This window comes from Glossina fuscipes, unplaced genomic scaffold (genome assembly GCF_014805625.2).
Source record: "Glossina fuscipes isolate IAEA_lab_2018 unplaced genomic scaffold, Yale_Gfus_2 0, whole genome shotgun sequence".
Lineage (NCBI taxonomy): Eukaryota > Metazoa > Arthropoda > Insecta > Diptera > Glossinidae > Glossina > Glossina fuscipes.
Window position 1 is genome coordinate 15900991 of NW_023998414.1, and position 27994 is coordinate 15928984.

Here is a 27994-nt window from a genome sequence, read left to right on the forward strand (position 1 = left end):
ACATTGAAAAAATCTCAATCTCGTGTATTGCACGTAAGCCGTCTTGTCCCATACCATTTTCTTGCACATAAATTTTAAATAGCGAGACAAACCATCCCCAACCCGATTAACTCATTTTGGAAAGCATTTTTAATATTCATTACATAATGGCTTTCTTTCGAGTCAATGTTAACCAAATCTTCGTTTATTCGAACTCCTGTTACTGCTCCATATATGAATAAAGAAATCAAATTGCAATTTAATTTAATTTAATTTAATTTAATAACGAATTCTATAGCTACGATGAAGGTAAAATAACGTATCGAAGATTCGTCCTAAGACCAATACAGTTGACTTACTTGTTCCTGTTTGGAGCTTGTTAGGCAATCTCTGAAATATTACTAACTTTGTTCGCATCTACTCTTTAAGCTCGAACAAATGTTAAATAGAAATTTTTAAAACTGATTTAAGAAATTTTGCACTCAACTTTTTTTCTCAATCAAATTTCCTCTTGCTAGTTTAATAAAGTTGAAAACTTGTTTTTGGTGCTGGTGAATCACAGCTGCCCTTAGAATCATGTGCATTGACCTTTTTAACTTCAAAAGAAACTTAGCGGGGAAAAAATACTATTTTTGGCTAAAGTTTATAATAATTTTGGCTTTCAGCCGAGAATTGCGTAGTTTTACACTGTATGTAAAATTCCGTTTACCTTGTATCCTTAAAACCCCCAAGGGTTACCATCGCATACATAATCACACAAACTTATATATATATATGTATATGTATATCTATATACATACAGAGGTCATACCGCAATATAATTTGAAATTTATATATAGATATTTTAGGGCATAGATTTCCTTTTGTTTTTTTTTTTTTCTCCGGGGGGCGCGGGCCCCACCATTGCAGAGGGTATACGCTTTTTGACGGTTTTCGTTTGATTTTAATTAAATTTAAATACCAAAATAGTATTTATATTACGGGAAATTAGGGAAGAGGGTGAGAGAGAAAGAGAAAGCAAAAGAAAAACAGTAAAGGGGGAAGAGAGAGATATAACAATCAGTACAACATTTTCACATTGCGACAATAATTCAAGTTAAAAATTAGGTTAACGCCACAGCAAGTGCAACAAACCGAATACGCTGAAGCCTGGGCGAGAAGACAAAAATAAAGGACAAAAATATAGGAAAAAAAACAAAGAAAAAATCTAAAAAAAAAAATCTGAAACAAACGAAGAATAATGTTTGTTGCAAATGAAATCGATTTAAAACATATCAAGAGAGCAACAGCTCGCAAAGCAATCTTTCGCTGACGCCATTTGACGCAACATACATACAATTGGGAGTTTCATGTAATTGTTGTAGTCACATATTCCAATAAAAATGAACGCTGCATATATCGGTGCAATATATTGTTTTAACAAATAGGCAGAGAAACACAAAAAAAAAAAAGAAAAAAAAAACCGAAAAAAGCCAAAAAAAAGCCAAAAAGTAAAGAATTATTTCCATTTATTCGATATTTATTTGACCTAAAAAATAGCAATAATTTCAATGCAAAATCGGTAGTAAATTGCTAACACACATTGTAACCAACCAACATATCGAAATATGTACATATAGGCGCATATACCTACAAAGCATACAGAGTCTTTCTATTTTTTTTTTTTTTTTTTTTTTTTTTTTTTTTTCTTTGCTTCTTCACATACAACATCAATTTGAGAACAAAAATGTCAAGGACATCAATATATTTACTATGCTAACAATAAACAAGTTGTCGCTTAACACAACTTTGATTGGTTTTAAGTTTTTAACATTTACCCTCACTGCTATTGTCGAGCATAAGGGTTATGTTGTTATATGCTTTTATATATATATATATATATATAGCTTTTTATGTGCACACGCGTGTAAGTAGGACTTTAGCGCTTTAAATACGAGTGGTCGTATGTTGTCGTCATTTTTGATTTTTTCTCTCTCTCTCTTAAGTCAATCAATACGCATTCAATAAAACGATTGCCTTGGACTTTTTATAGCCTACACCATTGCACCGTTATAGCATATATGTTTGTATTTGTGCGCTTAAAAAGGTTAAGAACCACATCAAAAATTTTGATAGGTTCATTTAACTAGTTATGAAAGCTTAGAATGCCTTAAGCAACTGCGTCTCCGTTAACGGGAAATATTCTTTCATATTATTGTCTAAAAACAAACATATTTACGAGCGCTATCATCCCTCCACAAACCACAATTGCGTTCAACAGCAGCTTACAATCGCAACATTCACGTGTTCTTCTGTGTGCAGGGTTACTTGGACAGAACCTTTTCGAATATTATTTTGGTCAAAAATTTTCCGCGTTTTTACAAAAACGCAGTAAAGAGATAAGCAAGAAACTTACGTCAAAATACGTCATGGATATAACATATTTAATTGCGTGAGTGTCCATTCGTCAAGCTGGATATGATTCTACGAACCGGATAATTTATACACAAACTTTTCTTTAAACATTTCTTAGGGGGTCATATGATAAAAAGTCTGCTTAGACGGACAAGACTGAATGCAATGAAACTCTTCCATAAGCTATACGCGATAATTTTCAATTATGTTATACCAGGTGATTATGTAAATGTGTGTAAATTTATTTGGTGGCCTCCGTTTGTTGGATCCTTCCTATCCTAGCAATTTGGATAGCATTTCCTTATAAGTTCTTTAACATACCTTATCCTCCCTTTTTTCTTTTTGAGCCAACTATTGAGTTCTTAAAAAAAAAAAAAAAGTGTCAAGTCATTGACAATAATGTAATAGATCAATAGGCCTTCTATATATAAGTCTTAACGCCGATCCTGCCGTTTCGAGCATCAAACAACTTCTACCGCTTAAATCGTTGTGACTGCAGACATTCCTTTTCAAAGTTGACGAAGAAACCCACCTTTATGGAGTTGGTTGCTAGACGCTAGGTCCGTGAATTTTAATGTTTGATTAAAAGTGATTTTATGTAAATCTATCTGTTAAATATTCCACTGTTTTCATAAGCAGTTGATTAAGCTTTAAGATTTATTTCGCAACTACGTAAAGAACTTGACGTTGCCGCTCTTACGCTGAAGGTATGCGGAGGTTTAAATCCACGAACACTAACTTGTTAGTGTCAATTCTTCTTACCTTCCATGTGGTTGCGCTATATATCAAGTTATTTTTGACTGTCCATTCATCCGATCATTTACACATATCTTTATTGCTATCCCTATTACCATCAGTAACTATGTCGACTGATATCTCCAATCTTTACCTAGCATAAAAAATTTCACCTAAACATTGTCAACTGTTGTCTTGTCAACTTGAAAAATCTCAAACTGAATCAACTCATAAGTTCGCTCTGCTGCAAAAACTTTAGATATTAGAGATGTTCGCCTCGGTTATTTATATACAATAGGGTTTTCAAAATGTTATGTGACACTTTAGTCAGACTTTCCGTCTTTCACACTTCTTACTATATGAAGTTTTTCAAATATTTACAATCATTGTGCACATCGTACACCAAATACTGTATTTGTAAGTAGTGCGGATAAGTGAATCGACATCAGTCTCTTTTGTGGAAATAGAACGATTACAACATGATTGGTGAAGAAAAGATGTCCTCTATCCTTTCCGTTGAATGTAGTATTCCGCAGCGCTTTCGAAAGATATTTTTTGTAACTTCTTGTCTAACTTGTTTGCTTCAGTATGCTTTCAGCATGGAATCAATGTTTCGAGCATTTCCATATACCCAGGCCTGTTATAGTTTCTCACACGCCTTCCCTTTCGATGACAATTCAATGTGATGCAGTCATATTTTTTATATATATTCAAAATGACGGATTATTTTTTACTTAACACTTTCGTTGATATCGATATCAAGTAAAGGGTCTTAAAAGGTCCTGGAATGAATAATTTGTAAAAAAAGCGATTTCTTTCTTCTATAAGCTGGAAAGAGAATTTTTTCCCAGACTCACTTTATGCGATTGTATTGTAAAAGTTTCATTTAGAAAAAGTAAACTTTGACATAATATATTTTCGATTATTCAGTCCACTTACATGCCTAACACAGAATATAATTGCAATGAAGTTTTCAATTATATTGATATCTATGTGTACTAAATGTTAGTTAGATTCGTGTCTGATGTAGGTGGTAAGCCAAAGGTTTACGCGACACTTTACAATTGATTAAAGAGTCTACCTTTTGCCACCCGTTTCAACTTCCCAAACTGTACGCATTTCTGTGGTGATGCCGAGACGAATGGACAGACATACCTGTGTAAATTCTTTCATTACACGCTATGTTAAGGCGTGTTCAGATAAGTAGGACTTTTTAAAAATAATTTCATTATGAAGAGAAGCGCGATATACTACTGCGATTAAGCAGTAACAACATTAATTTGCCGTGAAATATATTTGCGTAAGATTATGCATTATGAATTTTTGCCTCTCATCGAACTTTAGTTAAACTGAAAAATATATCATCTTAGATGAAAGTAAGCAGACGCATGTAATTAACAGTTGAAAACAATGGCATTCAATTTTGATATGGATATCGGTTAGGGCGCTGCTGGACACGGACAACAATTTCCACCCACGACCCATAATGCGGTTTTTAGGAAAATAACATCAAATTGTATTAACATTTGCATGTTTTTTTATTAAAGTATAATGACGTGTGTGTGTGTATGTGTGTGGTTTTATGTGTGTGTATGTGTGTATTCTTCTATGAAACTCTTCCGAACTATATTATGCATTTAAAGATTCGAACTTTGTTGAGAATAATTATCTTTGCATGGTCTGTTTTCTTTTCTTTCGTTTTTTTTTTCTTGTTAAGCACGTCGCTTATCTTTCCTTTCAATTTCTCATCTTTCTTGAACGTTCAAGGAGTAATTTTACTGGCTTACTGTTACATTTAATACTGTTTTCTTTTTTCGTTCCAGCTCTTTGCTGAGTAAACCCGATATCGTCATGGGAGACTCGATTCGAAAGATGAAGTTCTTAACTCAAACTTTTTAATCATAATATTGCAATCAGTAAACTAATTATTTTATAAATTTAATCTGCAAACCTTTGGATACCCTTGAAAATTAAGAGGAGAGCATTCTATATCATTCGCCAGCCATTTGTGTGCATTAACAATAGTCTCTGTCCGTATCTGTGTATATGTTAATGTGTGTGTGTGTGTGTGTGTGTGCGTGTTTGCGCCTTTGTATGGATGCGTGTATATACGCGTGTTTGTGTGTGTGTGTGTGTGTGTGTGTATTAACAGCTAGACTCAGTGTACCCTTTCCAATTGTATAGGGTAAAGTACTTTTAGAAAATAGAGCACAAAGTTACTTTTCAAACAATGCCCAAGCGAAGGGAAATCAACTCGAAAGCGTTATTCGAAAATGGGTAACGTAAAGCAGGCAATTATTTCATTGAAAATCTGCAGAAAGCATACAAATTATTCTCTCGCACCGATTTAACATACACCAGCAACTTGATATGACACCATCACCAGTATCATTTAGTTAGACGTGCTTTACATTTGATGTTACTACACGTATATACCGATACTATATCGGTCAATAATTCTCGTGACTGATGCAAAGATTGCACATTAAAAAGTCATATTGACGAGAGACGACACGACGCCTTTTAAAATTTCATTTCATTTCGATGATTTTGATGTGAGCTACACTGATTTTGATCAAGACACTATACTATATAATCACTGGATGCAATCGTCTTATGCGCAGAAATGACTGTGCAAGAAATTTTGAAGGCAGTTATGCATTTTCTCTTATATAATTCCGGAAATTATTGATCGCCATATTATATTGAAATTTTGCACCTGAACTTGTCAGTTTTATGTGACGTGCTGTAAAGGGCTTGAAATGTATTGTGAAGGGTTTGAAATATTTTTTACATCTGCTCCCATAGTCTCGCTTTCTGTCTCTTTCGCTCTCTGCGTTCGTTTATTTTTCTATTTAAAAATATTTCAATAGCAGCGGCCTTCTTTATGGGGGATACATGGAAAAAGTGTCTAATGTTGACGAGTGGGAGAGTCGGAGAGTGGAAGTGTGGCAGAATTGAATGTTGAATGCTTTTGTTATCGATTTCTGTTGAGACTGAAATTGAAATTGTTTATAACTTTTATTTTGTAGTTGTTTGCTTCGAAAATTCATTTAAACGTATTCTCTTAAAGCCGAACCATTAAATCTGTTCACTTTGTGAAAAGTTAACAGTTTATCCTATGGAATAGTAAACGTAAACGTAAGCTGAGTATGTCTGAGTTGAAGTGTTGAATATCCGTAGTGGCTAAAACAGGGTAAGTTTCTCCCTTTTTTCTTTTCCGCGCAAAAACAAATTTTGTTTCACTTATTTCTCTCTAAAGATTTAAGTGATTTGTTTCCTGTATTTAAGACGTTGCACGATAATATTGATACGATAATAATGATATATGTATATACATATATATATATATATATATATATATATATATAAATTGTTCAAACAATAAAATAGAGTGAATCAGTTTTAAAGTGAGTTTACAATGCGCATAACTGCATACGCCGGTATTTATCATACCCTACACCACTTGTCGTACAAGGGTGTGTTAAGTTTGTGACGATGTATACAACATCCAGAAAGACAGATATCGACCATTTACCATAGTAATCAATTCAGAATCGATTTAAGCTTGTTTGCCTAACTAGTCATATATCCGTCTATCCGTCTGATGTCTGAGCATGTATTTTTGGTGCTTAACGTACTGGACGCAACTATTGAGACATTTTGTTGATACACCGTTGACTTCAAAAGAGCTGAGAGAGATATTACGAAATGTATACTGAGCCTATTTTGCATTAGCGAATAACTGAATTGCAAGTGTTTAAGATCTTCGCGAGCTTATCATCGAATCCATGAATCAGCGGTGAATGTAGACCCTTGCTTATGCTCTCAGCGAATGGCGAGAGGCCGTAGGTTTCAAATTAACGCAAAGGTATAAATTGTGTGAAATTTTAATGAACTTCGCCTAACCATGCAAACAGGTTGCGGTTAAATTAGTGCGCTATATTTTTTTTTTATTGGAAAAATATTTCAAAAATTAAAATTAAAATTTATGCTCACTTTTAAATTAATATATGTGTAATGTAATAACTTTCTTTGTGTGATATATTAAATTATATTATGTTATATTATTTGTAAAAAATTCAAGTATATACCTAAAAAAAAAAAAATGTTTCTTTTTTTTTGCCGAATCATTTTTTACAAATGAATTTCTATTTTCTTCTTAGTTGAACATAAAAAACATAATCTACATAATTTCAAAGGTATACTTTGCTAATATAGAAAATTATTTTGGAATCCGGCTAACATGTACTATAAGATGAATATTCCGCGACCGGCCATGAGTCCACCATTAACTGAGAAATTTCACCGTAATTTCAATCAGGACACGGATCGCGTAAAGTCGTCCAAGTCGTTTAACGCCCGAGTCTTAATAACAGTGCACTTACGCTTACACAAGTCGATAGCTTTACGCTCGTTTTCACCATTGCGTTCCTCGTTCCTCTAAGTAAAGTGATAATCGTCAACCTCGCTCTCCCTCTCTCTCCCTCTCTTAATCGAATACATTTCAACGCCAGCCAAATAGATATGGTTTTGTGAGAAGAAAAACCTGCCAAACGAAGTTTCAATAAAATTCAAATATCTGCCACATAAATAATTATTAGCGTATGAAATTTTACCCAAGACTTATTCGTAGCTGCGATGAGTGCTTGGTCGATCGGGCGTACACTCACTAGCCTGTATAGCTTATAGTACACGTTACGTTTTTTCTTCAATATTTTGTAATATATAATAATATAAATAAAAGGATCCGGCCATTGTAGAGTGTTTCGTAATCACTCCGCATGTTACCAGAGTATAATAATAGAAAATAGGTAAGAAATGTCTTTTTCTTTGTTAAGTTCGTATGCATGTGTCCATTGAAGAAGACGCAACTTTCAATATGGACTTGCTTTTTTATTAATATTCGAGCAGTCGTTGCGGAAAGCACCCTCTCCGACTGGAGGGACTGTAGGTGATTGAGGAGAGCTTTGCGTACAAAAAAGAAAAACAAAGGCAAAAGGAGGATCAGTGTTTCTTTATATTCCACTTGCAGGACAGTGCTATAGTTCGTTAGTTAGTTAGTTAACCATGCGGACAATTGATTTTCCACCTTCTTCATCTTTCACGAACTTCACTTCAGTTTATGACGGAATTGAAGAAATGAAACTTGTTATTGTCATCTTTGCCTTCGGTAAGCTCTAATACGATCATGTTTTCTTATAATGAATCATCGCAGGGTGATTCACACTCTCGGTCACTTATGAAAAATCATGGAAATAATTAAAGTGTTATTGTTTTTCTAATTCTAGCTCTTTCTTGAGAACACTCAATACTCGGAGACGGATTAAATCAGCTCCGTGTGAAAACGGAATGATAATGAAATCGTTTTGTCATTAGCATGCTTTGTTAATGAAACTAATTCGCACTCTACTCATGCCGTCCACGTTCGTCAATGATGTTTGCGGTATTATCTTGGACAAAACAAGCAAATTTCCGCATCTTATAAGTAATTTTCCAAAAACAAATGTGAAAGAATGATTCAAGCTTGCAAAAACAGCGGACAAACAATCAATTCATTCGACAATGGCTGTTACGTTACATTTGCACTCTAAGTGGTCGACGGTGCTTGTTGGTACTAAGATTCCCATTCCGACCTAAGCAAATCTTACTTGTGCTGTCCAGTTTGCTTCATTTTATTTCAATTTTTATTGCATTTCTTCTACAAACTATAAATCCCTCGATTGCTTATGCATTGCTTGCAAGGCTTTCGTTGAAGTAAATATTCAAAAATTTTGTTCACGAAAGAGAGAGAGAGAGAGAGAGAGAAAAATGTTTTTTTAATACATAAATCTTTTTCTAAAACAACAGCTTACACTTTGTAAAGTTTATTATTTCTCCTTACGTTTTCATAAGACTTCACTAATCTTCGAATAAGCAAAATGTAATTAAAACCCAAAAGATATCTCAAACTCGGCAAGTTTAACCGTAGTTTGTGGTATCAAAAGGAAGCTTTTGTCCTTAATCTCTTATAATTTTGTTATTTTTAAGGCGATCTCCGAACAAAAGTGTAGTAGTTTTGATTACGATTTTTTTTATATTTTTTTTATTCTACCAAGCGGATAAACCCCTGAGCGAAACTCTATAAAACAGTTTTATGCGAAAAACTATCGTTTGAATAAACTCTGGCGTTGGATATGTGCTCGATGCAATGGCCAAACAATGAGTATAAAAATTATTTATCAATCATGCACAACTTACAATCTATTTCATAATATCTCACTATCCAGTGGAAAGTAATCATAAACGAATTGAAATCGCCCGTTGCCTTGATTTCGACGAAATCAAAATCGAAACACTTTCAGCGTACCTTTGATGTCGAACTAATCCACGGATAAAGCAAGAAGAAAATTCTATATATTGTGTAATCGTGGTGTTTAGCACAGAAAGGTTTCGAATCGCACTCAGCCTGATCACTGCTTAACATTCGTGTTGATGAGGCTGGGCAAACATGTTCTTCCAAAGGAACAAAGAAACCCTTTTTAAGAACGCCTGTTAATCTCTTAGAGGAGCTTGAAATGAACAGGAAAGACATTGGGTTACAACCTGCCCCCACTTACTAATTTTGCATTGTTTTCTTGTTTTTAGGGAGACATTCCTTAAAAACGCCTACCTCTTAATGACAAATCGGGAAAGTAAGCGAATGATTCGAAAGGTCAAAGCTTTACTTGTGCGAGCAAACGCTTCTCTTTTCAGTCAATAACATTTTAACTGTTTTTCATTTTTTTTTTTTTTTTTTTTTTTGTATTTGTAACTAACGCCATATTAGTCGTATATAAAGTCTATGTATTCTAAATTTGGCTTAAAGTGAGTTTTTTTTAATTTATTTTTTTCTTCTCTTAAAGCAATTTAATTTAATCAATTTATAAATAACTGTTTGTTTCTCTTGGTGCTTCACCATGTTTCAGGCGCTATTGTTTATCAAGAGGCTTTTCAAAAAAATCTAAATGAATACAGGGTTTGAAAGTATTTATGCATTTAGTTTGCCTTAATGCGTTTCTACGAAAACAATTTGCAACAAATTTATTTAATTTATTTATTATGCTTTTGTTTAAATAAAACAATCAAGTCTCTAAAAAGCAAAACTCTACTGAAAGCGAAACATGTTAAACCTTTTCAAGTCTGAATATGTGGCAGAACATTTTTCAATTGTATGCAAATAATTGCACGAAGCATTTTCTTTAAGCATTTATTCAAGTAATATGTACGGAAATGGTTAATTAAGATTTTCCAAATGAATGGAAATAAAGTTTATTAAATAGGATTTTTATACCTCACAGCTCTTGTTGGTGGTTGAAGCGTGCGCGGATATAGTCAACATCCTGAAATATATTGAGATAGATCCCCCTTTTGCTACACAAAATTCATATTCAGAATCATTACCGGAATCAATTTCCGAATCGATCTATGCTTGTCTGTTCGTCTGTCCGTCTGTCCTACTCTCTATCTTACTTACTTGTGTTCAACCTATAGACCGCGAGATATGTGAGATATTGCGGCCAAGAATGAAGCCCTTTCTACATGTCTCCTTATTCTCCTCTCAACCCCCCCCCCCCCCCCCCCTTTATGGGATAAAAAAGACTTATTTCCAATATTTCGCTATAAAAATTAGCCGACAATAGTAAGTTGGCATAGAAATTGACCTTACCAAATTTAGACCTATTTTAGATCTACTTTCTGAATGTCATCGAATATAAATGCTTTTCATTAAAGTTAATTGGGCTGCATTCCATGAAGTGGTTCTCAGGAATAGGAGGTCCTCTTTAGCAGCCCATGGATAGGCCTTTAACTTAGAAATTGACAATAACGCATGTGGATCGTATAAGTCCAATATATCCTTTAGATTCAATCATTTAGAGGGGCTCTCATAAAAAGTAGGCCGACATATGTCGATAAAGTCGAACTTGTACGGGAAAATAAATAAAACCTTCGACAAATAAAAATTGAATTTGCAAAATTTAGATCATGTCAAGTACGTTAATAATATATGTGAATGTGATGTAAATGAAAATTTAAATTTACTTTCCACTTATTTGCTAGTGAAGTCCGTAATAAGACGATCTGAACATTTTCCATTATATCAATCGTTCTCTCTCCGAAACGATGAGATATTTAAGCTTTCACATCGATTCTTATGAATTTTTATATAATGGGAGGGAAATTGAATTGTGTTTGCGGTCGGGGGAACGGATATTCATTCAGATTTACAATTTATTCGTTAAATCCGTCTATGTCGTTAATGATATTAAATATCGTTTTTGTACAAACGAAAAGCAATTAAAGTTCAACGATTTTTTTTAGTATAAGTATTAAAGTAATTAAAATGGGATTAACGCAGATTTAAGTCATTTTTTTTAATGTTTTAATGTTTTAAAACTTCTGTTCATCAATGGTTAATATCACGATATATACATATATATATATATATATATAAATATATAATGGTATAAAGCAGTATTTGAAAATAATTATAACAATTGTGAAGATTAACCGTAAAATTATACCATTTTTATTTTATTATTGAGTATGAATATTAATGCGATTAAAGTGAAATATTTAATTAAAATATGAAAATTTTGCACAACTATTTACAAAGTCAATGAACACTTTTGCATGTATGCATGTCCGCATGTACGCATGTACTCATGTATAACTTGTGTTAGTGCTTTCAACTTTAAATGAAAATATTTCATCAAAGTGGAGTTCAACTCGTAGCTTTTCATCACATTTGCAAGTGCAACGAGTACGTTTTCATACACTTTTGGTTAGAAGAATACATTTTGTTTTTTTTTTTTTACTTACCTTGACTTTCATCCAAAGGACAGAACGAAAGAGAATTGAATGCAAGTGGGACCGTCTTTTTATACCTATGCCCATTACCGACCAATCGTGGGCATATTCATTTTGTCACAATTTTTGCATCAAATTTTGAGTCGATTTAAGCATATCTCTCTGTCCATCTGTCCGTTTGCATAATTTCTATTGTAAACCTTCTTCTTCGGCCCGCAAATATTATGCTATCAACTTCAAATTTGGGAAAAAACATTGGAAGTGCTTGTACGCAGATTGGTATTGAAAATGATCTAAGTTGGTCGCAGGACACCTCTACGGTACTACATAAAATGAGAACATTACTGTTGTTCACGATGTATGCAAACGCAAACTGCAACGCGTATATTAATGAAGATTTGAAAGCATATTCTATGGACGAACTATAAAGGACTGGAAACAGTTGACCACGCCTACTTAATATTATAGTGTATCAAAATATAATTTTAACAGAAACAGGTTTCCAATCTTGAATGCACCTAAGCATGTACGTCTGTTCTTCTGTCTATTTTTTGCGTCTGCCCAACTGTGTAGCATGTGCGTTGAACATTCTGTCGTTAACGAAAATCGCCTGCAAATTTGCAACCTAAACTTTTCAAAGGACACACCTACAACGCGCATAGGCCCACTTTTGAGCGCATAAAAATTTACTTAGTTTACTTTCTTTCTGTCTGCTTTATTATAATATTAAGTCGGCGATGGGTATAGAAGATTCGGTCACAACCGATGTTTATGTGTTTAATATTCATTATTTTGTATTCTTTAAGGGACCTAGCTACGCATTTGGCCTTCCCTCATGGTTTATAAGCTAATCTCTGCCATAATTAAATGTTTTAGAGTTCGCTTCAAATATTTTCATTGGAACGGTCCAACTTCCAATAACAATTCTCATCCGGAAATACTGAATATTCTGACACTAATAACTAAGAGATATTCTTATCTCTTGGAGATGGATTGCCTGTGAAATTTCAAGAAATTTCAATATATTTACCCAAGTTTTGAAATGATTCTTATTTTGAATCCCAATTCCGGCAGTATTTTAACAACGCTTGGAAACATTCACAAAACCCAGTTAGTAAAAAATTATTTAGTAGAGCAGTGGTAAGGTTATAAGTGTGTTTTCTTTTGCAATGCAATTTTTTCCGTATTTCTCGAATTGTATAAGGGAAACACTTTCAGAGGACGGGAGAAAGAGAAAAGAGACATCTAAAAGATAAATTTAATGTTTCTTCTGAAAGATTGCAGTTGAAATACATATCCGTTGCGGTATTAAAGAAAAGCTCTTCTGTATTTCTTTTTTGCAGACTGTCTAAAAAGCAAACTAACGACTTTGTTGCCACAAGATGGTTTGCAATTGCTAATAGAAGGGATGTGAAGAACGCAAAGCTTCGAAAAGTCATTACAGGTTTTTCATCAAAAAACACGCAATTATATGAATCAAGTACTAAAGCGTGTTCGACTTTGCTCTTTAGCATTAACTTAAGAAGCAATATAGAATATCAGAAAAATACATCGAACCCATTCAAAAAAAAAAAAAAGCCACATCGGGAACATAAGTACAAGCTACCGATTTAATAATATTAACAATGTCGTTGTCGCCCTTTTACTAACAAAGATCGGCTTGACTGTTATCGACTAAGTAAAAAATAATACAACATTTGATTGAAGTGTCCATTAACTAGAAGGAGCAACCACTGCAGCTAAGATTGTAAAGCATTTTACTCAAGTCAAGAGATCGCCACGCGAGGCCACTATTACAATAAACTCTTACATACTGCCTGCGAAAGTTTTGAAATTGCAGCGTTTTGACGATAGCGATGGATGGGTGAACTCAGACTGAATTACTGCTTAGGGCACCTAAAACTAACTTTTATTAAAATATTAACTTACTCCGAGATATCTCATATGCCGGCCGCGAACACTGTCATACCTTTGTGATGTCAGGGAGCTAATCTTAAGTTAAAATTAAAGTTTTTGGGTTTTTCCTTTCATCTATAGATAGTTTTTGCTTGCATAGATTGTATGAGGGAGAAAATGCTCCTTTTTTCTAATGAATGAATGAAAATAATGCTTCTAAATTAAGTTCTGCCCACTTCTGCCCACTTTTGCAAAAGACCCAGTAATTTGCCCTCTGAAGCAAAAAATCGTGTGGCCAGGATATGGTTTCGTGATTTGTTTGTGGTGATATACTAGGTCTATCTATTGAGAATTGGACTTGGGCAGAGTGTAATGTGATGTTTTGACATGCAGTAGCGCCTCTGTGCCATTTCTTTCTAGGTTGAAAAACGTTTGCGAAATGAAGTGAGACTGCTCGATAGCTTAGATGGCAGTGAGTTGAAGGACTAAATTTGACCCGTGCTTATTGACCGTGACTGTAACATGTTTTTATGGCCTCTTCATTCGTTCTTTTGCCACTCTGTCTTGGCAATATTCTGAACAGAGCTTAGGATTCGGTGTAAACGCAGTAAACCATCTTCGGTAGTTGGAATTCTTGTAAATCGCAAATCGTGACATCTGAATACAGTCTTCAGCGGAAGCTCTCAATAATTATGTTACTCTAATCTGATATTCGCTTCATCTGTGTGCTAATGCTTTTCTGACGGCCTAATAGTTTCGAGCATATAAAAAAAATAAAATTCATTTCTCACATTTTTTTGTAAATTTCTAACGAACGACCAGCGAATACAAAAAAAAAAACAATTCTGTACGCATACATTATTTACGTATGCACATACAACATGCATGGGTTTCACACAAATATCACTTGTACGCATCATGAGGGAAAACCTTAACACATCCGTTTCATGTAACTACTATATGCATGTAACTATGAACCGGAAATCATGATTTTACAAAAAACATAAACACATTTCATAATTTCAACTAAAAACATTTCAATGCATAGGAGAACGTGATATTTTATTTTCAATAAACGATAGCTAATAACTCCTGCAGGAGATGCAGATGAGAACGATGGAGGGCAAATAGAAGAAAAAAAAGGAGATAGCGTATTTAAATCGCTAAGGATTATTTAAATGAATTTTGCAAAATAAATAATCGCAATGACTTTTTAAAGAATGCGCTGGATAGGCCTTAGGCTTTCGTGAAATATTCAATTACCTCAGTTGATGGAAAGTTTTTCCTGCATTTTAATTAAAACATATTTTTTATTTTTTATTTTTTTTTTTGTTTTGTTGTTTTAATTAAATCATTGTTTTCATCGCATTTACTTTGAAATATTCCCGCAATTAATCTTACGTTAGACTCCGCTGAGGGGAGATAGCGTTTTTTGAGGAAATTTCACTGAAAGCTTTCGCTTTTTAATGCCAAATTAACTCGATTTGCTTGCTTCACGGATTTTTATATGTTACGCGTTATGTACATATCGATAACTGATTAAACTTTTATGTGTACATATATAGTTTGATGTGCGTGCTTCTTTCTATTCTTCTATTCTTCTACGCTTCTATTCTTTTTAACGTTTCAAGCCTCGTCTACCTTTCTACCTTCTTTTCATCTCATATCTCGTGTGTCGCCTTTAAATAAATTTTCAATTTGCATTTCTGCACTTCACACTTGACTGGTTAGCAATAACTTTTAACTTTTTTTTGGGGTTTTTTTTTTTTTTGTTTTTTTTTTTTTTTCTTTGCAAAATAAAATTAAAAATCAAACTAAAGCCGTTTACTGATTCTTATTTGGCCAATTCTTCGTTTTGCGTTTGCGTTTGCTTTTATTATTACTTTTGTTTCATATTTCGCGACTGGTGTTACACGTTATAAATTTCGTTGATAGGCATTGAAGCGAAAAAAATAAAAGATTTAATTTATAATTTTTTATGTTTTATTTTTCATTTTGAACTTTTTTTATTTAAAATTTTTATTTTTTTTTTTTTGTGTGTGTTTTGTTTTTTCCGTTTTGAAGACTAAAAGCGAACCATCTCGTTCAAGCCCCTAATCTACAGTTATGCGATAAAAAATTTATACAACTCTACCATTCGAAAACTAAATTCAAACTAAATCAAATTATTATTAGTGAATAATTACTTGTATTTTAATGCATATTCAATTCGTCGACACTATTTTGAACTCGATCCGAAATCGCAATAGAAAGCGTTGTAACAACTCGACGTTTTATCAACAACAAATTGCAAATTGCAGAGTCTATAACAATTTATTTATTGTGTGTTAAGTTTTGTATACATTTACGTATATTATTTCGCACAGGCTCTCGCGACAACAAATTTACCACATCTTCACCGTTCAAAAGTTCAAAAGCAAATGAAAATGTGGAAATGTGAAAATGTTTGGAAAATGTGAACATGATGAACATGGCATCGAGTGAGACTGCTGAGAGACTATAGGAGCAACAACAACGGCAAAACACGAACATGTTAGCTTGATTAGCTACATTCATGAGAGGGGTACATTCATTTATTCAACATGTTTGCAACACTCACACAACGAATCGTCAAATTCGATCTGGTGACAAAATTACAGGCACATGCACACGCCCATGCTCATCCACTTAACATAATGCATTTCATAAATGTGTTTAATAATTAAATGCTGTACCCTCTACTCTAAATACTCTGCATATATTAACTTCTAGTATTGTATTGTAAAACGATTAAAAAACCGAATAGACATAAGTAGACATAAAAAACAAATAAAAATAGACATTTTTTTATTACCTTACATCATTTCATTTTTATATAATATTATTAATTTAATTCGGAGAAAGGAAGCGTCCCTCCAACACTAGGGAGGTAGCGATAGGCTAGATAGTAATTTGGCGTTAAAGGCGCCCTTTCGACTTGAAAGTTTACAAAGCATTATTAAATGAAGGAATCTCGAAGAGATGCTGAGCAGAGGAATACGCTTATGAAGAATATGCAAACGTAGTTTAAATATTTTTACAGCTTTTATGCGTTCAGTGGAAGGCAGTGGATATGGGTCATAGATTCCTTGTTCGTAACATTCAAAACATTACAATAAACATCTATGGGCGATCCCTTCTATATTTATGCAATGTAAGGAATTATATATTTTTAAAACCCCAACGCCAATGCCAACGCGAACGCGAACGCGAACGCGAAGGCGAACGAAGCCTCTGTTACGTAAATAAAGTAGCATTACGCTATCATAGTAACATCGATAAAAGGTCAATAATGTTAAGTTAAGATAATTATGATTAACTTTGAATATTAAATTTTCAAATTTAAGAAAATACTTACTTTATATACTTGCATATTTAACACATATTCTAAATATGTATGGGTTGTATGCCTTTTAATTTATTATTTAAAATCCTTTCGTTTTGAATTTGCTTTGCTGCTGCCTGCGTTTGCCATATATTCTTATGAGGCCCGTTTTTACTCTTTGGGAGAGTAAAATTTATTTGGCTGCATATGCTGTTTATGAGACCCGTTTTGATTTTTTTTGAGAGTAAAATTGTTTTTAGGGTTGGGTTCGAGAGTTCGTTTCAGACTCAGACTGAATCAAACATTGGCAAATGCGGTTGTTAATGTTCTTGGTAAAGTAACATTTATCTACATACACACATGCATATGTAGATAGATACAATACATATATATATATATAACTTCCTTTACCCTCTAGTTTATATGCCTGAGAGATGTGGATTAAACTGCTTTAGAACAGATTCGATTTTATTGGTGTCTGCATTCGTGCAGATTCTCTCGCTCTCTCTTTCTTTCTCTCTTGGATTGCGTTGTCCTGTTATTAGCAGTCTGTGAATTTAAAATTTACCGGCGATAACATTGTTAAAACACTCGAGTATTCTCTCGCTCTCTCGCTCTCTCTCTCTCTTTCGTTATCTCTCTTATTCTTTATTTTTACTAAATATTCCGAGAACACCAGCGTTAACATTGTTTTTAGCTTATTGATATGTGGAAGAGGGGGGAGGGGCAGAGATTTCGGTGTTGACTTTTCGCATATCCGGGTGTTTGGCTGGCTGTAATGAGCGTTTTGTTGTTCGTTGACCGTGTAAGCAAATGAATGAAAATTGTAAACAAATAAACAGACGGTTGCAGACGGAAAACCACGTGTACCACGTGTTCCTTATATAGTTCCTAAAATAGTGAAATTCCCAGCTACACAGAAGAGGACTTTTTTACGTTATTTGTTTATTCATTTGCAAAAGAGAGTCTCAAGTAAATTACGGCAGTGTGCACCGAGAGAGTATACAATATATTGCACGCATTTTTAAAGGATAACTCCCCAGAAGAAATGCACTTACTTTCTTTATATGTCTTTTGCATCGTTTCCAATCAGTTTGCCAACCCTTTTATAATTAATTTTCCTTTATTATTTATAAATCCTTTTATAATATATTACTAATATCTGGGCTGTGGCTTGCAAATTTTATTATTTGTTTTGTTTCTTTTTTTTTTTTTTTTTTTTTTTTTTTCTATATATACTTTTATAAATCAAAACGGTGCACTTATCGTATATTGGCTGAAGTATGATGTAACTGCAAGTGTTAGCGAACGGAAGCCTTGGAAGCCTTGTACAAAGTTTAACACGCACGACTTCGTTTCCCAACATAATTTCTCTAAAAGTTGGGGAACAAGAAGAAAATTCTGTTCGCATTAACAGTGTAACAGCCTGCAATTAATCCGATTTGTATAAAAGGCTGTAACAGAGCTCACAAAAAATTAACCCTCTTCAGGGCGAATTCGCTAAAAAAAAAACATTCGAAAACATTTCGAAAAATACAATGTAACACTTTTATAGCATCCAGATGTAAATGCAAAATATTTCTTCATTTTTATGCATTCTACATGCATAAAGTGATCAGTTAGTACTAACCAAATTTTTAAACGTCATATCGTCCTTTTTCCCATACTTCCGTCAAATTTGAAATTCGTGTGTAATATTGTATGGCAAATCACGATGGGACCATGGGAGCATGCCCCCATGCACAAGTTGTACAGCGTAAAAAATTTTTCAAATTTGTATTACAAAAAAAAAAAAGCAATAAATTCCTTCAAACTACGTTACGCACATTACAAGAGATTTACGGTCAATGTAATCGACCTACATGGCTTACTTATCGGGTCAAATGGTAACGTTGGTGACGTGAAGAATGCAACCTGTCAAAATGTGGATCAAAATCGAGCACCAATGGACGACGCTACAGAGACGTGGTTACTGATTCTTTTGTGGCATGAAGTCGTCGATGCTTTCGACGCGTACCATGTGCGATTTCAACACGATGATGCAACATCACGTACATCTCGTGAGACAACCAATATGTTGTTGTTGTTGCTGTGTTGTTTGATTACCCTTTGCACACTTTGTAAACTAATAGCAAGATTTTTATTTACATAAGAGATTTTGAAACACTTTCTCTCAAGCCCTTTATTTTTAAAATTTCATTTCCCTTGCGAATCCTTTCTTGTTTCACGAGAACAAGAGAACACATATCCCGATCTTCAGAGCGAATTTGTACATACATAATGTAATAGAGATCGACGCGTTACCCGCCTTTTAAGTCATTTATCATTTTAATTAACATGAGAAGCCGAATCAGGCTGGCTGCGTTCTTTCGTCTATCCCTCCTTTCTTTCCGTTTATTCCTCGATCTTACGTTTCTGCAAACTCTTCTTGAACCTAATTAGGATTTAATATAATGGCAAATCGAGAGTTATCAATCCAAATGATTGAAGTCTAGCAAACACACCACGTACCTGAGTCATTTTTGTGTTGTTTTTCTCGTAAAACAAAGTCGTTAGGCTTCGTGCCAATAATCGCTTCGCAGCGATTGTGTTAGTGAACTAACAGGAAATATAATAAACGAATTATTTTAATTAACTAATCAAATTAATAATAGTTAATTAATTAAATAATTTAATTTAGAAAAATTATTTAAAATAAAAAACCCTTTACATTCCAAATCGTCCAAGTCGCAAACTGAAACTCAATAAATAATCATAAAATCGCGATCATATGGCGCATCATTGCTATTGAAACGGTTAAGACCGAAGAATTTTCTGCTAAGTTAACACATCTATTACGATTTCTGTAATAAGAGTTGTCTTGTCGTTAACATAAGGTTGAATGAATGAACTGAATGATTAATATTAGCTGTGTTTTCTGTTTGTTTCTCTTTGTTCACGCCTTGTACGAGCATTTTAATTAGCGAATAGTAATTAAAAGAATTCTTAACTATTGCACATAGCGAATGAAGACACAACACTTTTTCAGCTCGCTTCTCGGCATTTTTTACTTCACATTCGAAGTCTTGTATATGCAAACGCTCGTCTCATTCGTTGTCTCTGTGTACGCTGTTGTTTGCACTTTTCAAGGTTAAGGCTTAACAAACATTAGAAAGTACCCGGATGATAATCGAAAATGAGAACCATACGTTTCCCTCAGAGCAGTCTATCAAAAAAACTTTAGATTTTTGATAAGACGAAAAGTTCGGTTTCGGGAAAATTCCACAGACAGCGTGGCTGGTCCATAATTGGGACAAGAGCGCTCTGTATGGGCGAACGCGAATCTCTTAATTGTTCGCAAAAACACTTTGAACTTGTAAAGGAATATAAAAAAAACAAATTTTGCTATTATGTTATATGTTTTCATTAAAAACATTGTTTCCGGACGTCTGGGCGTCTATATATTACAGATAGTATTGTCCTTATTGGACAACGTATTCATGTTGTAATGATAATTATTTTTAAAGAAAATCGTTACCCATACACCAATGTTTGTTAAGTAACATTGGGGAAGTTTGTTAATAAAAATAAATTAAGTTAAGTCCGATTATTGTCAGACTTAATGTGAGTGTAAGATCTTTCGTATATAGGAGATGAGAGAAACGACTATAACGTCGGCACTCCCGAACTCAATTTCCAGCGCCGTAGACAGCGATTGAGTACGATTGGCGTTTGGCGCACTCTTTCCTTCTCCATGACTATCATCGTGTTTATGCACCTCACTGTGTTGTCATTAAAAAGTCCGTAATAATCCTCACAACTAACGGACGATTTCGTGCATTGATCAAATGTCCTAAAGTACATAAACGATTCGAGTGCAAAAATTGCATATGTATACAATAAAAGCGGCTGCGCCCGTCCCATAAATAAATTTTATTTTTATATTTTGCGTAACGGAATCGGCTCGTGAGTTTCTCACATATATCCCTTCTCCTTTTTTCGCATTTCAGGCGATTATGGCGACGAAAGTTATCACGATGTTTAACGAAAGACTTACACAACTCTTCAATATACATATTAATGTTTTTTTGCCTTATCGTTACCTTTAGTTTTTTTCAATATTGAACAAACAAATGAAAGAGTTTATTGTTTCTGCTATTTCCATTATAAAAATGCATAGCAAATGAGAACAATTTTTGAAGTCCAAGTTTTTTTTGAAAATAGCAACAGAAATAATAATAAATAAGCGTTCAACTCGCTTATTGATGTTAATAAGTAAGGTCTGCTATGGAATTTGGTGTTGTTGCTAAGAACTATGTTTGCTTGATTTGTTGTTGCAACTTTAGCTTACTTTAGCTTCCTTTAAACATGTATTATTTAAATGTTTACATTTCAAACGTAAGGACTTCTGGCATTTCGTTGTTGCGAAAAAAGTAAGGTCTTCTTGATTTGTTGTTACATTTTGCGCAAGTGTTAAATTAAAGCTCTTTAAAGCATGTAATTGGTTTTATTTTGAAAATGACCTTTTCTGAGACGAAACAATCACCGCAAATTGATAACACCTATTTCTGCATAAATCGATGTTTACTACTCAAAATTAAATGCAATGAAACGATATAGTAGTTAGCAAGAATAACAGCAAAAAATCGTAGTAGTATGAATCACTCCACTTACAACATTATTAATATTATTCTAAATGACATAACGTTACTGTAACATAAAATCCAAACTTAATTTTTCTTTTACCCCTTAAAGTTTTAAACTTTTAAGCTCGCAAGGAGGGGAACAATGTAAGCAATCTACCCTTAAGCAAACTTATTGTCGAGCGGTCAGTGTGGTTAGCAATGAATAACCCCTAAGTATATTATTTATGAAATTTAAACAACTTTGCTCCCACAACAATTCCGAATTTGTAGCAATTACTTGATGTCGAAATAGACGAACGTTTTTTTTTTTTATAATATCTGTTTGCTATTTAGTTTCCCCCGTGAAATTTTTATGAAATATATCCGCAATTATTTTATTCAATGGTCGTTATAGACAAATTCACCATTCATACATCTGAGACAATAACCACAAAATTATCCGTTTACCTGTTTCCCTTATATTCAGCTGAGTATTAATATTAATTATAAGCTTTCGCACTAAACTTTGAAATATCCATAATTGTACCAGAGCTATGCGAACTGTTTTAGACGTTTTTCATATAATAAATTCAGCAAAATATGGTCCTTTATAGCATGACAGGATTTTTCTTAAAAGTCAATTTTACGCCATCTTAAGTTTTTGCTTGCACTTGGATAGATATAATCATATCATAAACTTTTTTGCATAACGTACTGTATAATCGTAGCGAAGTTTCATTACAAGCTTATAGGCCTTCTAAGCTTTTTAAAATATTCATATAATTATTATTCCATATACTTTATTTATTATATATGTTTATATATTCATTTTGTCTGCATACATATCTATTTTCGAATATTCTAAATATTCTAGGATGCGTAGGGAAAAATGTTGTCTGATATGGAAAATTGTGCAACTATGTTATAATAAGTGAAGATAAATTATTCCTATAGCACAACACTTTTCAAATATCGTTAATGTCTGCATATTCCTTTATAGACTATCTTCAGTAAAATTTATAAAACAATTTGTGCGAAAATAAAGTTCCAATCCGCCTAAAGTTATATTCCGGCTGTTTTTCGCGTATATACGCTTACAAGCAAACCATAGCGCACATTCACTTAAAAGCCCAGAAACATATATAATTTTGCTTGGCAAACGTTTGGTACAATGTAATTTCATATCAAATAACGCGAAAAAAGAAGGAAGCAATTAAATGGCCGCTAATCGGTGACTGCACTACTCTTGTTTTCGCTAACAGAAGCACAAAAATCCCTTGTAATATTACTAGTAGTAATGATTGTGAACAAAGTATCGAGGCATCATGGCATTTAGATGTCGCCTCTGATGCAACGAATTTAAACTAAGCTTTTTAACGTCATCAAAACCGTATTGTATCTTTTCGTTCTCACCTATACAATTTGTGTTGTGCTGATCCCATCAACAATATACATTGCTTTACTTGCACCAACCACATCATTTTTCTTTGTCTTTCTCCTTATTCAACAAAAGAAATGAATAACAAATAAGAATATTACAATCGATCGCGTCTGAATCTTGTACATCCATCATCGCTTTCCTAATAAAGATAATAATAAAAAGAAAAGGAAAAATTGAATTTTTATACTGTAGAATATCAACTGGGCGTGGCTGATATTTCTCTATTTTCGCGAATCGAAACCCGAAACCTTTACCGTATGTCTATTGTTGTGTGTAAATAATGGGCGAAACGAAGTTGTTCTCAGTTTATGTTGTATTGTAGGTGTACGTTTTCACCGGCTCTTTTTTCAATCTTGAAAGCGACGTCTTCGATTTGCGCGACTGGGAGAATATTTGCAACAGATACTACACACTCAGGGAAATAGAAGCATTCTCAGTGTACATGGCACTATCGTCCACATTTCAACAATAACCTATTTGCAAAATTTTTGTAACGGTTGTATCTACAACCTACATTACACATACAGACAGAGGGACATGTTCAATTCGATTCAGAAATTGAATCTGATGAAAAATATACATTAATTGTGTGATGCCTGAAACTTCATTTTGTGTGTTAGAAAGGTTTTGTTAAAACGAATGTATCCCTCATCGCTCGGTGATGGGTACAAATACATTGAATACATATCGTCGTGACACTCGTCGTGAAATGAAACATATAAGAAACGTATGCTCTCTACTCTCTTTCTTTTCAATTTAACGGACATACTGATTATGTATTTGTTGGCTAAGCAGTGAACCCTTCTTAGCAAGCTGACAATGAAAACGAAACAATTAAAAACAAAGTGTACCACAATAGAGTGGAAACACAATTACTCCCTCTTCGGGACATTGAAGTTTATTATAAATTCAATGCATCACGTTTGAAGTGTGGCCTACGCGTGTTTGAAAAAGCTGGTTCGTTTCTAAACATAACAAGTCGTGAGATAACCGCAGGGCAAAGAATGGAGACAGCAGCCATGGGATTTAAAGATATTTTATTTCGTATCGAGGCAGTGGTCTCGGGATAGGGTCGTTTGGTAGTCGTGAGTGTATTCGGGGAAAGCAGGTTATGTAAGTTTTCAAGTGAAATGAAAAAGTTAGTTGGAACTCGGAAGAGCATAGGTACTCTGGGAAAAGGTGTACTTTTTTGAGATTTTGAAATATTCTTCGATGATAGACAGATATTTGAATTAGGAGCTCGCTCGCCATTACACTTAATGCATTTTTCTGAAGGAGGATGAACCTGTGCCGACTCACAGCTGACGCCAAAGAACGGATACAGAGTTGTCGGTGTGAGCAAAACGCCAATACTTTCGAAGCTGTCAACCTAACTATTATCTTCAAATTTTTTCGCATGAAGCAGCAGTTATTTAATTGTCCCTTTGTCTTTCTAGGCTTTTGAATTGAGCTCAAAAGCCACGTTTCCTTCGTTGGGTAAATGGGAGTCAAAAACCAGGAATATTTTCGACATCCCATTTCTGCACTGCTATCAAAATTTGTATTTCTTATAAACCGTTGCTCTTTCACGTTGTGCAATGCTCTTGGAACTACTATTAACTTTAACTCGTTTTGTTTATTATAACTATTACAATTTGTCTTTAAAGTCATTTGTATATATGTCAGTAGCGTTAGTTCCAAGAAATTTATTTGAGTTTTGAATATTTTTCATTCTAATTTCGGAAAAAAGGAGAAAAATTCCTTAAAAAAGGGCAAAATTGAAATATATTTGAAGATTTTTATATTTTGTATTTTTCGGTTCATTTTTATTATTGTTCGAGAACACACCACCACATAATAGCAATTAATAATAGTACGAATGCAAGCAAATATTGAAAAGTTAACACCAAAAGCGTTAAATTGTTTGCAGAAATCAATCTCGTCCCCGCAATTGTCCCAGTTGCCATCGCTAGGCCGCCGTCTACGAATTAATCCTCGATACCCTATAACGCTGCAAACTGATAATTATTATGTTTATCAAGGTGACTGCAGGGAACCGTATTCGCATATAAAAACATTGGAATTTTATTATCAACAATCGGGCGATAATGACCGTCATGCACTTATTGTTGCCGACGGTCTGAGTCCAATCTGCAATTTCAGCAAGAGAAATGCTGTTTCCAACGCCTCTCAAAATAATCTGCGAAAAACGATCTTGGACCCGGCATTGGTCTCGCGTCTACGCAACATGCCAGCATTGCTTCCGGCGCCCTGCGAACTAGAAGTCCTAAAGTCACCAACACAATTAGAAGCAAGCAGCGATTTGCAATTTGACGAAAATTGCCATATCCACGGTCCATGCACATGTCTTTCGGACAAAACAACATCTTTACCAAATTGCTACAGCAAATATCGTTCGTATTCGAATTCGGACGATACCACCAGAATTTATTGGCAAATGAATGAAATTTTTAGTGAGCGTTTACAAATTATTGATGATAATGCACAGGATCATGAGGTGGATTAACTATTACAGATGAACAGGAAGTTTTAAATGATACTTTGATTGTTTTCCTTTTGTAGTGGAAGTTGGAAGTTCTCGAAGAATGGCTAGACATTTTGCTAAAAGTCAACTATTCGGTCATCAATAATATAGAAAAATTGGAGTCGTCTCTCGCCGAGAATTTAGAGCGAGTGCAACGTAAAGATATCGATTCTTTAAAAGTTTTATATAATAATAAGCGTTGGAAGTCGAGAGGTCTATCTTTGGAGAGTATATCACCGGTCTCGTCGTTGGATATTAGTGACCTAAGCAAACCAAGTTTACTAATAGAAGGCGAACTTACAATGAAGGTAATACTTGCATACATAAATATGATTGGAGTCCTCAAATATTTCTTAATCTTTTCTTCATTTTTTCACTTGTAGAAACTTCCTGCCGGCGATGAGTTGGAACAAAAGGTAAGTTTAAGGGAAAAGTTCGCTCTTCTGAATACAGTGTGCACATGGATATGACTGCAAATTTAAAACCACTACTAAAAGAATGAAATGAGCTATAGTGGATAGGAAGAAAGCTGGTTGGTTTATTAGGAAAAAAGCAGATAGACAAAGAAGAAGGTTGTATAGAAAGTAGGAGGTAGTAGTGTAGGATAAAGTGTAGGAAAGGGTTGCACGTTAAATGAGAAGAGTACAAAAGATAAAATCGAAATGAAAGTGAATCTGATCCCTATAAAGATTGACGATAAACGATAGGGTCAATAAAGAATAGCGCGATAAGCAATGGAAACACATAGTAGAGAACAAAACAAGAACAACTTGATCTACTTGAAACCGTTGGCTGAATTATGGGAAGAAGTACGAACAATGAAGAGGATAACACAAAGAAAACCACTCCGGGAAATGGGATCGAACAACAGGGCAAAGTGGGATAAAACGAAGAGGAGGTTTGAACTAACAAGGCAGAGACAGCAGCGATAACAACAAATAACGGGGGTCTAGTGAATAGGATCTCACAAACGGCGAATTGGTTGAAGTGAACAAATATGGGAATATTTATTTATCTTTGATTGACATCAGCTCAGAGCTCCGCTTAATTAAATTGCATTTTCTCTCAGCTGTCATGCAATATATTTGAATATTGTATTTAAATATTTCTTTCTGTACTTTGTTTTTTTTTTCCTGTGTCTTTTAAGCTCTGCGACTATATCAAATCACTGGCTATAGTGGTCACTGAGAAGCAGGATAGAGTTAAGGAACTTGAAAAACAGATAGCCGCCAAGCAGCAGGAAATGCAAGAAAAGTTTCGAGACAAAGATGAGATAATTGAAAAATTGCAAAACGAACTGTCTAAATCAAGCGTTGACGCTTTTCTCTTTAAAATTGTCGGCTTTGTAAGCAGAAAATTCCAAGAAACACTTTGAACGAGAAAAGCTATTAAAGGTTTAAAATTTCGTGTGAAACAAGGAAGAAAAGGTCCTTAGCGTTATAGCTCATAAATGTGAAAAAAAATAAAGACAATTCATCAGACTATAAAGCCTGTGCAAGTAAATTCTCGCCATAAGTTTGCAGTTTCGGAATAGCTTGAGGCATCACGAAAAAATGAAGGAGAACAACTTTTACTATTGCGGTAAAGAGTCTTAGGAACCCTCTTTAATCGAAACCACTGCAGATGTGACCCGTTTTAAACACCCTCTTATTATTATAAACCAGTCCATCCAAACCATCTTTAAGCTTTCAAATCAATTTGTTCTTTCAGAACCTCTCAAAGAATATGCATCCGCTTATGTTCGAACCTTCTTAAAATTTGCTTTTGAAGGATATCATAAAATCTAGTCCTTCTTTTTTATCTATTTGAAGCTACTAATTTTCCATTGTCCCGCTGCCTTAATAGGTGATTTCAATTTAGTAGTTCCAGTAGGAATTCTCAAATGTTCATTCCTTTCATACAGGCCTCAGACATCGAGAAGGCGTTCGTTGTAAATTACGCTGATTGTTGGAACAGGCTACCGCCAAATTACCTGGAATAATCTGTAAGTATATATCGGTGTCGCTCTTTTAACCGGTAGGTAGGTAGGTTTTCGTTTACAAGCGTTCTATCAGATCTGTGAGCTTAATAACTGGCTTGTAATTTAATTGCGAAAGTAGTTGCGCATTGATATATACTTACACTGAGCAATTATTTACGGGGTCCATCTATTCGAGGCCTATGTCGATTTTATCTTTAACAAACTATTAAACCGCGACGTTGTAGCGGCTTCCGCCATATTTAATTTACAATTATCGCACTTAGCGTGC

General features: G+C 34.1%; 1 long non-coding RNA gene across 1 annotated transcript in view; it reads right to left on the reverse strand.

Moving 5' to 3' along the window:
- Positions 1-16254, reverse strand: part of LOC119641846 — a 36656-nt gene extending 20402 nt beyond the window's left edge. The window contains exon 1 of the long non-coding RNA XR_005247899.1: positions 15097-16254. This is a non-coding gene — a long non-coding RNA (uncharacterized LOC119641846). The remainder of the gene's footprint in view (positions 1-15096) is intronic.
- Positions 16255-27994: the final 11740 nt, after the last annotated feature.